The 13,480-nt window shown below is 35.7% G+C and overlaps 1 long non-coding RNA gene across 20 annotated transcripts in view; it reads left to right on the top strand.

The window, feature by feature from the left end:
* The window catches only part of LOC135294968 (uncharacterized), a 51,166-nt gene that overhangs the window by 12,034 nt on the left and 25,652 nt on the right, over positions 1–13,480 (top strand). For 9 of the 20 annotated variants that reach the window (XR_010357000.1, XR_010356983.1, XR_010356982.1 and 6 more), the window contains 4 exons: positions 6,129–6,206; positions 9,465–9,703; positions 11,054–11,216; positions 12,384–12,509. This is a non-coding gene — a long non-coding RNA (uncharacterized LOC135294968). Of the gene's footprint in view, positions 1–6,128; positions 6,207–9,066; positions 9,190–9,464; positions 9,704–11,053; positions 11,217–12,383; positions 12,510–13,480 lie in introns of all 20 variants that reach the window. The other 11 variants (XR_010356984.1, XR_010356990.1, XR_010356986.1 and 8 more) reach the window with 8 other exon arrangements.

Consider the following 13,480-nt stretch of genomic DNA (forward strand, 5'->3'; position numbering starts at 1 on the left):
CTAAAGTGGTTTTCTGTAGTACTTGTAGAAAGGTAGAAAGAAGCTCCCAGAGGGAACCTTTTAGTTTTGAAAAAGGTAGGGATTTCAGTATATATATCTTTGCTTTTAAAAGCTGCCTCTCCATTTTTGTTTTTAATTTTTTTTTCTCCATGTGATTCATCTCACTCTTTATTTTTTTCATCCTGCCTTACTTTGCCTTTTTGCTGTGCTACTAATCCACTGTGTGTATTAAGACTCCCTTTTCCTTCCTCTGGAGCATCTGGAGTAGATTAATGTGAAGGTCAGGCTGGTAAAGTGTGTGAATTTCTGCTCTGCCTAAAATACAGGCAGAGAATTAATTTTCATCAGTGATTCTCTTTGCAATATATAAACCTCAGCGCCTTTTAGCATGTCATTGCTCTATTAGTGTGCAAGTTTTTAGGTATGTATACCTTTATAAAAAACAGATAAGCACCCAAGGTGCAAGATATAGTGATTTCTGCTCAAGACTCCAAATTTTGGCTTAGAATTTTCCTGAAATAAGTAACAAACAAGGGAAGAAGGAAAGGAGATGTAAAAAAGACTTACTAAATTTGTCAGTTTTGAGTTTTGTGGGGCTTAGGTGAGTTATTTAAGACTTCTCACTGTCAGTAACACAGAGGGATTTGTCCTGAACCTGCTCTATGATTATTTATGCAGAAATGTAGATTGCTGGGCTTTGGAGACATTCTGCCCTTGTCCTTGCATGTTTTTGTTTCCATGGATACAGACAGTTACCTCAAAGGTCCAGAAATATGATAGAGCCCTATTTGATGGACTCCAAAATTATAATTTTGAACCAAAATGACCTTGATATAATGGAGCTCTCCTCAACAGGCACAGTGAAGTTTGAGCTGTTATTCATCTGAGGGTGTGAACTACACTACTGCAAAGATATACTGATCCAAATGCATGGTGATGAGGATTTTATGACCCACTCATTTCTTTAATATCTTAAGTAGGATGAGGCAATTGGCTGACTAATGAGATCTTAATGGGTGTAGTGGTCTGAGTGAGGGGAGTGTATAACTGTCTTCATTTAGGCTGAATCTGTCCTGCTTAGAAATTGACTGTCCTGAGAATTTTTCTTGTAATACTGCAGAACTGGTACGGAGAAGATTACTGGTGCATGTAATGGTTAGAAAAGGGGCAAAGACAGCAACAGAGAAATTAATCTTGGCAAACGTAGCATTGCTGGTGAGGTTTTTTTTTTGAGGGAACCTGCATAATTTCAGAAACCAGACAGAATTTTCTTTTGCTAAACCCCAGGATTTTAATCTCTCTGGCCTAATTAATAAATAATTTTCCTTAGTTAAGCTGATAGCTTTCATTTTAAATTTGTACCAGAGGTGCAACAAAATGTAGGAGTACAGTGAAATAAATTTTTGTAACATGGGCTATTGTTTGTGTCCTCTCTTTTTGTTTCAATTCACTCATATTTCTTCCTATCTTTTTTCTCCCCTAACTTCTAATAAGGCTTTTTACTTTTAGCTGATGTTCTTTTCTACTTAAAAAATTGCTCTCTTTTCCCATGTTATCCATTTCCATCTGATTCTTCCAACTCTGTTAGCACACTAGCATAGTAGCTGACTCACAGTTTATATTTACTTTCTTTTCCCTTTTGGTTTAAAATTACCTTCACGGATGCCGCTTTTACTGCTGTGTGTTTGGAAGTTTAACACCCTCAGGTCAATTAGGTTTCTGAAATTTATGTTGCATTTGGTTGCAGCAGCAGTACTACAGTAGCTGTTATGCTCTACAAGATTTTGGCTGGAAGTAGCATCTTAGACCAACCAGCATAGTCTGGAAGGAAATCTGCAGCTTGTAGGGATATGTGATCTTCCTGTCTGAGAGAGAAACAGCAATCATTAAAACCAAATACTGGTTGAAAACAATTATTCTAACTTAATTAGCTGTGTTACTTAGACCATGGGAAAATAGATAACTGGGATCTACAAGGAGGTGTAGGTCTTTGCCTATTTTCCTGACTTAGGGAGATAGTGAATTTTTCTTTCTCTCTCCCTACCATTTGTGGGAAGCTGTTGGTTAATAGGGAACTGCAGTGTTCCATAAAGGCAGTGCTTCTATGGAGTTCCTAACTGTGAGTATCCTCTAGTGCTATGGATTCCAGTTTCTAGTTTTTATCTGAATTAGATCATCTTTCCCAGGCTTTAGGGGAGCCTCCCTGGAGGGAAGGAGAAGGGAGTCAGAGCTGACTCAGGATAAATGCCCTGCCCTGGATACCTGTGCCTTTCATCCACTGTCTTTGCAAGGTCACTGTGGGGCTGTTGATCCGCACAAACTGAGGAGCACTATTGGTGCTTTGGGTGGTGTAGCCTGCATTTTGGAAAGGGTGTGGACTGGGTATGAGATGATTTTTCCACTGTGAGTTGCCTCTTCCATGAGAGTCTAGATTTGTGCTTTTTTCCCCTTAGTGTAAGCAGGTCATGTTTGATGCATATAATGTATTCAGGGAGTGTAATGATAAAAAGGGCTGCTTGAAAGGTAGGAGCTTCTGGGAAATATCTTTTAAGGTTACAAATTTTCAAATGCTGTATTTTTGTGAATAAAAATTGTCAGTAGGAGGTGTTTTCCAATAATACTGCTCTAGTCAAGTTAAAAATCTTTTTAGGTAGCTGAGTGGTATCACATTGGTCCTTCTCAGAAGATATGCTGGTGTTTAAAGGGGTGTCTCATATTAATTACTATTTTTTATCTCTATTCTTAAGAATTAATTAATGATGACTGATTAGAACAACTGCTACTTTGACAGTAATAGTATCAACAAGTAATAATTCTTGTTCACAATACTTGTGTTGGATTCTTTTTCATCTGGCTGGAAAGATTGTTTAAGGTAGAAATTAGTCTGGGAGAACTCGATTATTTTCTGCTGGATCTTGTAATCTGGAGGGGACAAGAATCCTAACACAGGCTCAAGATTCCTCAGTCTCCTGAGGGATTTTTTAATGTCTTTGGAATGACAGCTTGAGTATAGACCACTGGTACACAGGAGGGATAGAGATATAAAACTTTGTAAAAGTTTGTTGTAGTGAATAAGCTCAGAGCTGCTTGTCAGCCTCATTGATGTATTCTTTCCAGTTCCTGATTTCTATCTCCTTTCTTTTGTTTGCCAGTTTAATTGCTATTTGATGGTTATGGACAGCATGGATTTTTCCTGTCTGAAAGATAACACTTTTCTCTTCTACAGCATTTTCTGCTCTTTAGTCAGAAAACATCCTTCAGATGGACTGACTAATATATAGAGCTAAACTTAATTAATCTTTTGCAATTTGTTTGCATCTTTGAAATTTTCTCAGTTTTAAATCTGAAGAGCTTTTTTACTTGAAAGTCTATTTTCTTTTCATGATAATGGCTCTTTTTCTATAAGTCTTGAGTGGGAATTTGCCTCTCAGGCAGCAGCAGAGATGGAGGTGAAGTTGGTAGTATGCTTTCTGTGTGATTACATATTAGCTGAAGGGCATAAACCAGTCTTTAGAGTGGACTTGCAATTAGAGTCCTCCTTTTTCAATAAGATAAATGTCTTAATCATGAAAATAGAAGGTTGTAGGTTGTTTTCTCTGCAGTAAGGTCAGGCTCTTTGTTGCTATGAGGCCATGATCACTACAACTGAAGTCCAGAGAACAGAGTAGGAGAATAAGGACCACAAGGGCTATAATTATGCATTTTGGTAATTCTTTTCCCTATGAAAAATTACCAAGTTTTGTATTGTAAATGCAAGCACACATTAGGACATCTGGAGGAATAGCAACCACTTGAAGAAGACCAAGATGGACATCAACACTAATTTTCCTGGAGATAGCTACAAATATTGCTGCTGATAGTATTTTGCATCAGAAAGAGCAAGTCCCACTCTGTTATTGGCAGTGGAGAAAAGAATAGCAGTAAAAACAAGAACAAATTAAAGGAAATGGATTTACTGTGGCTGCTAAACAGGTGGGAATACAAGAGTTTGACAAGGGTTTGTGTTCCTTTGATCGCAAGGACATTAATGTGCAGAGCAAGCAGTTAAGAACAGGTATCCACCAGGAGAGAGAATTGTCTTGTTTTTCATGTATTTTAGGCCACTTACAATAACCTTTGCTGCTTGTGTGGTGTTTTATTTGCCTTCAAACCTTCCCACCAGCCTGCAACAGAATCCCTTTGGGGAGTACTACAGATCCTTCTGCTTTATGATTGCTTTCAAAACTGGAAGATACGTTCCTTTTTCCTGGAATAATAGATTAAGAGTTAGAAGTATTATTTTTCTTAAGGACTTATATTGTTTATAGCTTTACCTCTAATTACCTGTTTAAAATTATTTGTATGTATCTCTAGGATATATGACTGGTCTGGTCCCACTATTGTTATTGTGAGGTTGCTGTAATCTTCCAATCCATTTTTGTTTTGGCACTCAGTTTGTAGCTCTATTTAGCCTGTCAAACCTTTTGACAGCAACTCTAAGCATTTGCCAAGCTGCCTATCTTTAATTTGAGGAAGGAAACACTGATAGAGATGATTTTCTCTGCAAGTGTTAATGATTTTCTTGAGAAGGACAAGTTCCAGACAATGACTCATGCATGCCTTTGGGAAGCAGTCTATACATCCAATTAACCAACAGGAGTTACTGCTTTATCAGGAACAGGATGAACTCTAATGCTTCAAAACACTGTTTATGGAATTTTTCTTTGATTTGAGTGAGCAATAATCTTAAATTTATGTAATAGTACGCATACTACTATGGTGTGGCAAATTAAATGTGTCATCTTGATGTAGATAAATTTCTTTCATGTTAAGAGCCTTGATGTAGTTGATGTAAACTAGTTTTTATTCAATGGAGTTAATTTATACTGGTTCCAGATCTGGTCAATTATATTCTGCTTATGTCACCTTGAAAGAGGAAAATAACAAGGACTAAATTAATAACCTTGTGTCTCATTAAGTAAAGCAGCAAACATAAAAAAGTTCATCAAATAATAATTCTATTTATCTAAGCAACTTGTCTCTGGTTGAAGATACAGCTAGAATGCATAGAGAATTGACCAGAAAGGAAAACAAATTACAAAGAGGGCAAGTGCAGCATAACCTCAAGAATGTGTTAGAATTCATTCAAACTCACTGTTTGCCGTTATGGGGGAATGCCTTCATTTTTACCTCACTTGAAGAAATAGAGTGCCTGAGACAACTAAGCCAAAGGAAAAAACCTCTCGTATTAACAAATAGATATTGAAATCATAACATAAAACAATTTCTGTACGGTTTTGGTGGTGTGGTTACCCTTGTCACTCATAATATGTCCATATTGATAGACTGATATAGTAAGTAATGTGGACTGGAATGTGCATTTTTTAATCACAGATGATGAGAAGGTCATGTGGCATTCGAGATTTACCAACATATACTTATGATCATTTGAGGTGTTTGAGATGATAAACCTAAATGCTTTTGTGAATAAGACTAGGATCAATTAAGGGTTGAAATTTGAGCATATTATCAGATTTTATTGTGTTGTTGTCTTGATATAGGCAAATATGCAAACAATATTTTTTTCCTCTGCCTTGTAGAAAGATACAGTATTTTCTGGTTTTTTGACTGAGTTTCATCATTGTATTTCTCCTCTGCCTAATGTCTGTAACAAAAAAAGTAACATTGAATTAGAAGTAGTTATTGAGAAACACAAATTAGCTAATTTCTAGAATTATAACCTGGTTATTTTGTGGTTAGTGTTCTTCCTTGTAGATGTGAATTACAACTTATGTTTGCACACATGATATTGTAGTTGATGTTCAACAGTGTTTCTTCAGCACATCTCACTGTGCTGCCAGAGCTGGAATTTTGGGTAGACAGGGCTGCTCTAAATCATCCTGAATTAGTCCAAACTTTTCCTTTTGTCTACTTGATTATATATGCAGGAAATAACATAGTAGATAATTAAATACATTTTCTAAGTTATTTAAAACTGAGGTTTGACTTAATAAAGTGGCCACGGTTTCCAAGACCGTTTTATCTATGGCACAGATGTGCCTATATTCTGTATCTGCCAATATCCTCTATCTATTTGCTAATCATAAAGTTCATTTATATTTCAGTGGCTAATCTTTTTATCTAAATAGATACACACTGTCCAAGTCAGTGTCCTTCAGAGTTTGATCCCAAATCCTCTCTACCTGCCATCACTCTAAGCCTAAATGGTGAGTTTATTACTGTTGTTAATTCCTGGACTTACTTTTTCTCACTAGTATGTGATCTTTTATAGTCTTTTTGTTCTCCCTTATTTCTTAAATAAATGGATAGCTTTTACTACTGCAGATTAAATGATCCAATAATATCTGTCTGTAGTGATCTGAATAATGAGCAAATGATACTTTTAATACAGGTAGCTTTGCTTTTGAGCTTCTATTCAAACTAAGTGGAGTATTAAATTAGACAATGATTGAATTTTGGGAAAAGCATTGTACCAGCTACATTTTAAACTGGCTTTTAATAATGTATTTCTAGTGGAACTTCTGAAGAGCTGTTTAATGTTTTTTGAATGGCCGTAGACACATTGAATGTCATTTTAGGTTGTTTATAGTGGTGAAATTCTCAATATTGCTTTGTACATAAAATGTGTACCTTTGATTTGAGTTCACTTTGTACATCATGTGCCATAATCTCTTCTGGAGTACAGCTCAAAAGGCCCTGACCTGTGCATAAGATTGCAGAAACCTCATTTTTATTTGTCTTTATTTTTTTGGCATTTTTCCTTTTTTTGGTTTAAAGATAGAGGCAAATTTTTCCATCTGTATAGCTTGAAATCTTTTTCTTAAGAGTGTGGATTCCTTATTTTTTACTAGCGCGCTAATGGTTCCTGAAATAACTTCAAGTATTTTCCTGATTAAAGGCTCTCACACCTTAGAGAAAAAGGAAGTTGTCTGGGATCACAAGTCATCTACTACAACATTGAATGGAAACTGCTTGTGGAGATGATTTGGTTAGGTGGGGTTTTCTTTTTTGGTTTGTTTGGTTTTTGTTTTCTTTTTTTGGTTTGTGGGTTTAGTTTTGGGTTTTTTTGTTTTCTTTTTTTTTTGGTCTTTTTTGTTTGTTTTCTTTCTGTTTTGATGGTTTTTGTTTTGTTGTTTTTTTGGATTTTTTATTTTGTTTTTAATTTTGGCTTTTTTGTTTTGGGTTTTCTTTGTTTTTTTTTAATTTTTGTTTATTTGGGGTTTTTTTGGGTTTTTTGTCTTTTTATTTTTTTCTTTATATTTTGGTGTTTTGATTTTGCTTTTTTTATTTTTATTTTTTTTGTTTTGATTTTGGGTTTTTTGTTTTGTTGAGTTTTTTGTTGTTTTGGGGGTTTTTTGTTGAGTTTTTTTTGTTTTGGTTTGGTTTTTTTTGGTTTTGGTTTGGTGGGGTTTTTTTGTTTTGTTTTTGGTTTATTTTGCTTGTTTTGGTTTTTGGTTTTTTGTTTGTTTGTTTCTTTATGGGTTTTTTTTTTTTACCCGAAGCAGATATGGAAAAATTTCAAAGCAGGAATTTAGGGCTTGGGATTTTTTTCCATTTTCAAATGGGGAGACTGAGGCTAGAGGAAGCCTGGGGACTGGCCCACTGCCACCAGTCACGTCAGTCACTGGTAACAGCACTGACAGAGGTGTTGCACTCAGGACAAGGCGTTTGCTTGGCTAGAATGCCTTTGAGCTGAAAGGTGTCTGCAGCTTGAATGAGAGTTGACTCCTCTCATTTTTTTCTTCAGAGAAATTATTAATGATCTTATTCAGCCTGCTGTCTTGCTAATATCAAGGATCAATAAAAATATGTAGTCTTATACATTCATCATCCTTCTTGAGATAGACACGGTGTTTGATGAAAGCAAAAAGGTTTACGGACAGCTGGAGTATGCCAGTTTTGGGAAGGATGATAGGGTGCAATACAGATGGATGTAGAAAAAAACCCCAAAGGGTAAATAAGGGATTGCTAAAATACAGCAGCAGGATAGGATGGAAGCAAGTGCAAGTATGTAAGTCCATCTGGAGCCAAATCTCCTGAACTGTTTACTATAAACTGTTAATATAGCTGTAAATATTATTGATAAACCAGATTGGAACTCCGGTAAACAGGATCCTGAAAGTTTAAAGAGGTTATTGTCTAGAATATGAAAGTTAGAAATGCCCTTCTAAATTGAAGTAGTGTCAGATTTGTCTTTAAAAAATGAGATATTATTTTTACTCCCACTTGCAAGGACCAATGGATGGAAAAGATCAGCAGTAAGCAGCAAAAGCTTGTGGGGAAAAATGACCAATGTCACCTTTCAAGCCACAAAAGCTGCAGCAACTGAATTTTTATGTTGCTTCCCAGCTCCCCACAATGACTTACAGTTAACATTTGCAGCAGTGGCTGCTGAGAGCTAAAGGCTTACTCAGCAGAAGTTACCTAAGGTGAACATGCAGTGCTCGCTCGTACGGGGTCAGCCTGAGATGAAAACGCTTCACACCCCACCACCATCAATATTGCCAGATAGGGAGGGCACCCACATGATAACAGGGCTGGCTGTGACCTTGGTGGAAGTGACAAACACCCCACATTACAGCAGTTCACAAGTGGCAATAAGTAATAGGGCTCGCAGAGGTGGCCATCAAATATAAGTAATTAACTGGAGCAATGCAGAGAGAATGCATGAGCCTGGGAAATGGTCCAAGGGAGAAATATAAAAAATACCCAGACAAACCAGGGGAAAAAGGCAGTTTTGTTTTAAGACAAGAGACTTATGAAGGTTGCTGATAGTGTCCTGGGCTGGCTGGGAAGTGGAGATAAGTTGGATGAATGCTATATAAAAAAATAAATAACTTGCATGCTTTGGATAGTATCACATTGGCAGAATTGGTATTTTCTTTCCTGTTCACAAATGATGCATATAGCAAACTAATACATATCTCATGGGAGGGGGGAGGGAAGGATATGTCCAAACTGGGGCTTAAAACATAAATACATCCAGGGCCAGCATCCTGGACTTAAAGTAAAAAATGATTGTATTCATTTTAAATACTTTTTTTTCTTATTCTCATCCATGTGAAGGGACAGAGATGAGACTTGAAAACATCTCCAGCATGTAACAGAAGTAGTGGTGCCTTCCTGAGTCAGCAGCTGAGGAGTGTGGTGGGGAAAAATGAAATAAGAAGAGATTATTGTAGTGCAAAGGTGTGTCAGAACTACAGGTCACACAGAAAGAATTAGTCCTGCAGAGGCATTTCTACCAGTGAAGTGTGTCCTGTGGATTTCTCAAGCATGTACACTGTTATTAAAAGTATAAATTCAGAAGAAAGCCATTTTAGCTAGCTTTGTCTCTAAGCATCTATCACTTTCTAAAGGTTTGGAATCTTCTGTGGTGGAAGCTCAACCTTCAAAATGCTTCAGTCTCTCATTATAAGAAGACAGTGCCATCTTACAAGTATCAAAATCTTTCTTTTTTGCAGCAGCAGCAGATCAAACTTTATTATCTATTTTCATCATATTCTGCTCTTCACCTTTTCTAAAAACTGGATGTTACTAAGTAGACAATATTTGAGGTTTCCTGTGGCAGGGAAGAGCCACACATTACAAACCTTTAAAATCCAAGACTTTATGCCTCCATTTTGTGTAACCTCTGGAGAACACTTGATTTGAAAAATTGAAGAAAAATATAGCAATCTTTTTTCCCCCTTGTGCTTTACAGGTATGGCTGCAAAATAGAGCATTTGGGTAATCAAAATTTGGGGCAAATGATAAGAATGTTCAAATACAAGAAAAAAAGAAAAATATTTACAAATCAATGATCTACTTAGAACTATCTCATTTTTATAGTGGACAGCAAGCCCACTATTGTGTGCAGAGAGAAATCTTACTGAACTCTTGCTCTGCTTTTCTAGAAATTCCATAACTGGACATAGAAGCAGGCAATATTCCCTCCCCTTCATGTCTTCCCCTTTCAATTTAATAAGCTGGGGCAGTCTTAAACAGGTGCCATGGAAAAGAAACAACAATTGTTTAAGATTGTCCTGTGGCTCATATCAAAGGTGCTTCTGAAACTACATGACAAGCAGAGAGGTTTGAGCAAGAGACAGAAATAGAACTTCCTCAGAGGCTGTGATTGCAGAGAGGTGACCCAGGGAACACTTGGTCAGGTCATAATCATAAAGAACTGGTTTCCTTAACTGGGGTGGTGAGCCTTTTCTTTTGTACCAGATTTTTTCTTTTAATGAGCTGTGGGTTTGAAGGTGTTCCACTTTTGCAAATTGCCCAAATTCCTCAAGTGCTCAGTACTCAAAGTGAAAATTCTCTTTAAAAATAGCTGTTTTCTCTGAAGATAAACCAGTTGAGTCCCCTTGAAAATCAAGCCCAGGCCCTTGCAAAAAGGACAATTTTATCTTACTTGCAATAGCAGCACAATGACTTCAAATAGCACAAAAGAGTAGAACTTGATGTCTTCAGCCTGGTGTATTCCAGAGTTTCTTAAAGAAATGAAGAACAATAGTAGGGAGGTTGCCTATGAATAGGTCTGAGAACAATTGAGAAGTGGAAATAATTGATTGACTTGGAAATCTTCAATTTTGGTTTTTCTGTATGTTAAAAGACCATGGGTTAAAAAAAAATTAATATGCATTGTTGAATAATTTTGACTACTGGCTGTTTGAAGATGCCTTATCAACAGGTCAGATGCTTTTTGTGGTACCTAAATCCTGCAGTGGACAATAGCTATCAAAATTGCTAGAGGATTTAAAAATACAATTTCAAGGGACTCTAGAAAGTTAGATGCTTATAGGCATTTCTATGCTTTTGAAAATCTGCTCCTGAATACTACTGTTAAGAGATGTATAGAGCACCTAAATAAATAAATTATATGCAATTTTAAGGTAAAGTCAATAAATAATTATAGAGTGCTATCTATCAAATTATTGATGTAGATATATCTTTTGATTGAATGTTCTTCTGTAGCTACAAACTCTTGTTCTCATGCTGTTTTTTCAAGAATGTACCATATTTGATGATAATAAGTAAGCTTCTATTTTCTTGAAAACACTCCTAGCTGGAAATCCCATTGAAAACAGTGTAGTTGACCTTGTTCACATCATCTATGGAATCATGCCTCTTCTTAGGTATAGAAACTGTCTGGTCATGTTGAATACTATTCTGGTAAAAATCTGTGGGAAACATTGGAATTGTCATGCAAACCTTTCAACTGAGAGCTGGTAAGTTTGCTCCAAGCACACGATTTTTACTGGCTGCCTTTAATTCCTGAATTTCTGACTCTTTTTTCATTTAATCCAGTTCCCTAAAATATAAGCTTCCCTAAATGATTAGAGTTTTGTGGATGGATGCATACGGTTCTTTCCAAGACAGGCACCTTTTCAGAAGAGAGAAGACACTGTTTTGGGATGAAACCACCCAGAACAGTTGCTAGAACATATTTCCATCCACAGCTGATGGCCAGCTGGCAGTGCCTCCTTGCTGGCTGCAGATACTTGCCAGAACTAAATGTGGTTTTGTCCTCCCTGCCTTCCAATTTTCTTCTTTACATTTTAATATTCCTTTTGTTTCTAATGTTTCAGAATCATCTACCCTGTGACCCTTTGTAAGGCAGCTGTAAGGACATACAACCTTTTTCTTTAATATATAATAATATGTAATACTGGGGCCAAACAAGTATTCCTCAACTAGATTGGAAGATAAAAATGCAATATTTTACACCAATTTTGTATTACCTTTATATTCAATTCACAGTACATTTTGTGATGAAGCTGCTACTGAAATGTTTATCAACTCTAATATTCTCTTTATATTAATGGTATTTTTAGAATGTATTACCTATCTCTTGACAGTTCTTGGGGGCATAATATATATTCAATTTACAGAACTCATGATATTTTCAGGATGCTGAACAGTGCCACTAGCATTAGTTAGAGCAAGAAGTATAAAGCATTTTAAAAAACTATTCAAACCAGATTTTTTTTCCCTTATGGTTAAAAAACAGGAGTTTGGCTATTGGTAGGAACTACAATTTTACAATTTTTGAAGGGAAGTGAGAGTTAATACAGACTGACATTGGGTAATTTTACATGTTTTTGGCATTTGTTCCAAGTATTTCAATTAAAAAAGCCTAAATAGCATTGCTGTACTAAATAGAAATTCTTCATAATGCACAAAAGTGCAGTTGCACTTCATATGCATGTTATATTTTGTATTAAATGTAAAATTATGCAATGAATTATGCGTATTATTTTGGCAAATTATGGGTTTGTTTTGTTTTTGCGATGCACTATGAGATGAAAATTTGAGTGGAAGTTTTCCATGTATTAGATGATATTTCCCCTGATAATATTTTTATCAATCTAACTTATTAATATTTTTCTTTACAGTCTGGTGTCTCATTATCATTAATGTTTATATACAGCAGGAATAAAAAAAGCCTTAAGAAGAACATCTCTAGAAAAACTCTAGAAAACTGTTGCCATCCATTTTGCTTCATATAGAGTTATGTACAGGTACTTGCTCTATTTGCTTGATTTTTTTTGTTTCTTGGCAGGACATTATCTTTCTTATGCACTCATAAAACTATACAGTTGAAAATAACAGAAAATTAGACAACAGTTTCTATGAAGAAGCTTGCTGTATTTTCTATTAAAAAATTGGACTGTGCTTTCTTGTACTAGAGAACTCTTAAAAAGAGACATTTTTCAATAATTATGGGGAGTTAACAAATACTGCAGAGTACTGAACCTTGTCTTTGAAACATGTTTCTTTTAACCTTTTAAATCAGTGGAAGCATCTTTTTTCAGATAAATCCACTGAAATTTATTACAGAAAGCTGAACAGAAAATGGCAGAACTGTCTCATGCAAACTAGCTGTAGCACAACTGTACTCTTAAAAAAATGTTTTAAATTTCATGTTAACTCCATAGAAATAATCATAAAATCAATGCAGTGTTAGTTCTGGAAATTTCTGAGGCTGGTCACTGTTAAATATTTCTGAAACACTTTGAACAGTTTTTTGCTAAGTGCTCAGTGTTAAAATCCCTTTCTGTATGGTATCATAATTTATGTTCTCCAAATGCTATCTAGATTGGAAGTATAGATATCAGGCATGGTGTGGTACTTTAAGTAACATTCACTGTCTAAATGTAAATTTGGGAAGTAGTTTGCAGACATTAATATTTTACAAAAATTTTTTTACTTGCAGGTTATTAAGTCTGAGACACATTAAAGATGTGAGTTTTAAATGATTGTTCTATAAAATTTTATCCATGGCTCTGTAGATGAGTTTGGAGATGTCGTACATGTAAAAAGAGAAGCTAAGGTTGTTAGACTGTTTGGGCCACTGAAGTGAAAATAAAAGTGGCAAAAAAGGGAATATTGAATCTGAAACTTGAATTCAGCAGGGCAATGTGATTTCTTCTGATGGGAATCAGGGAGGTAATAATCTTAAACTCCTCTGTGCATGAATAAAGAGGTTTCA

This window comes from Passer domesticus, chromosome 2 (genome assembly GCF_036417665.1).
Source record: "Passer domesticus isolate bPasDom1 chromosome 2, bPasDom1.hap1, whole genome shotgun sequence".
Lineage (NCBI taxonomy): Eukaryota > Metazoa > Chordata > Aves > Passeriformes > Passeridae > Passer > Passer domesticus.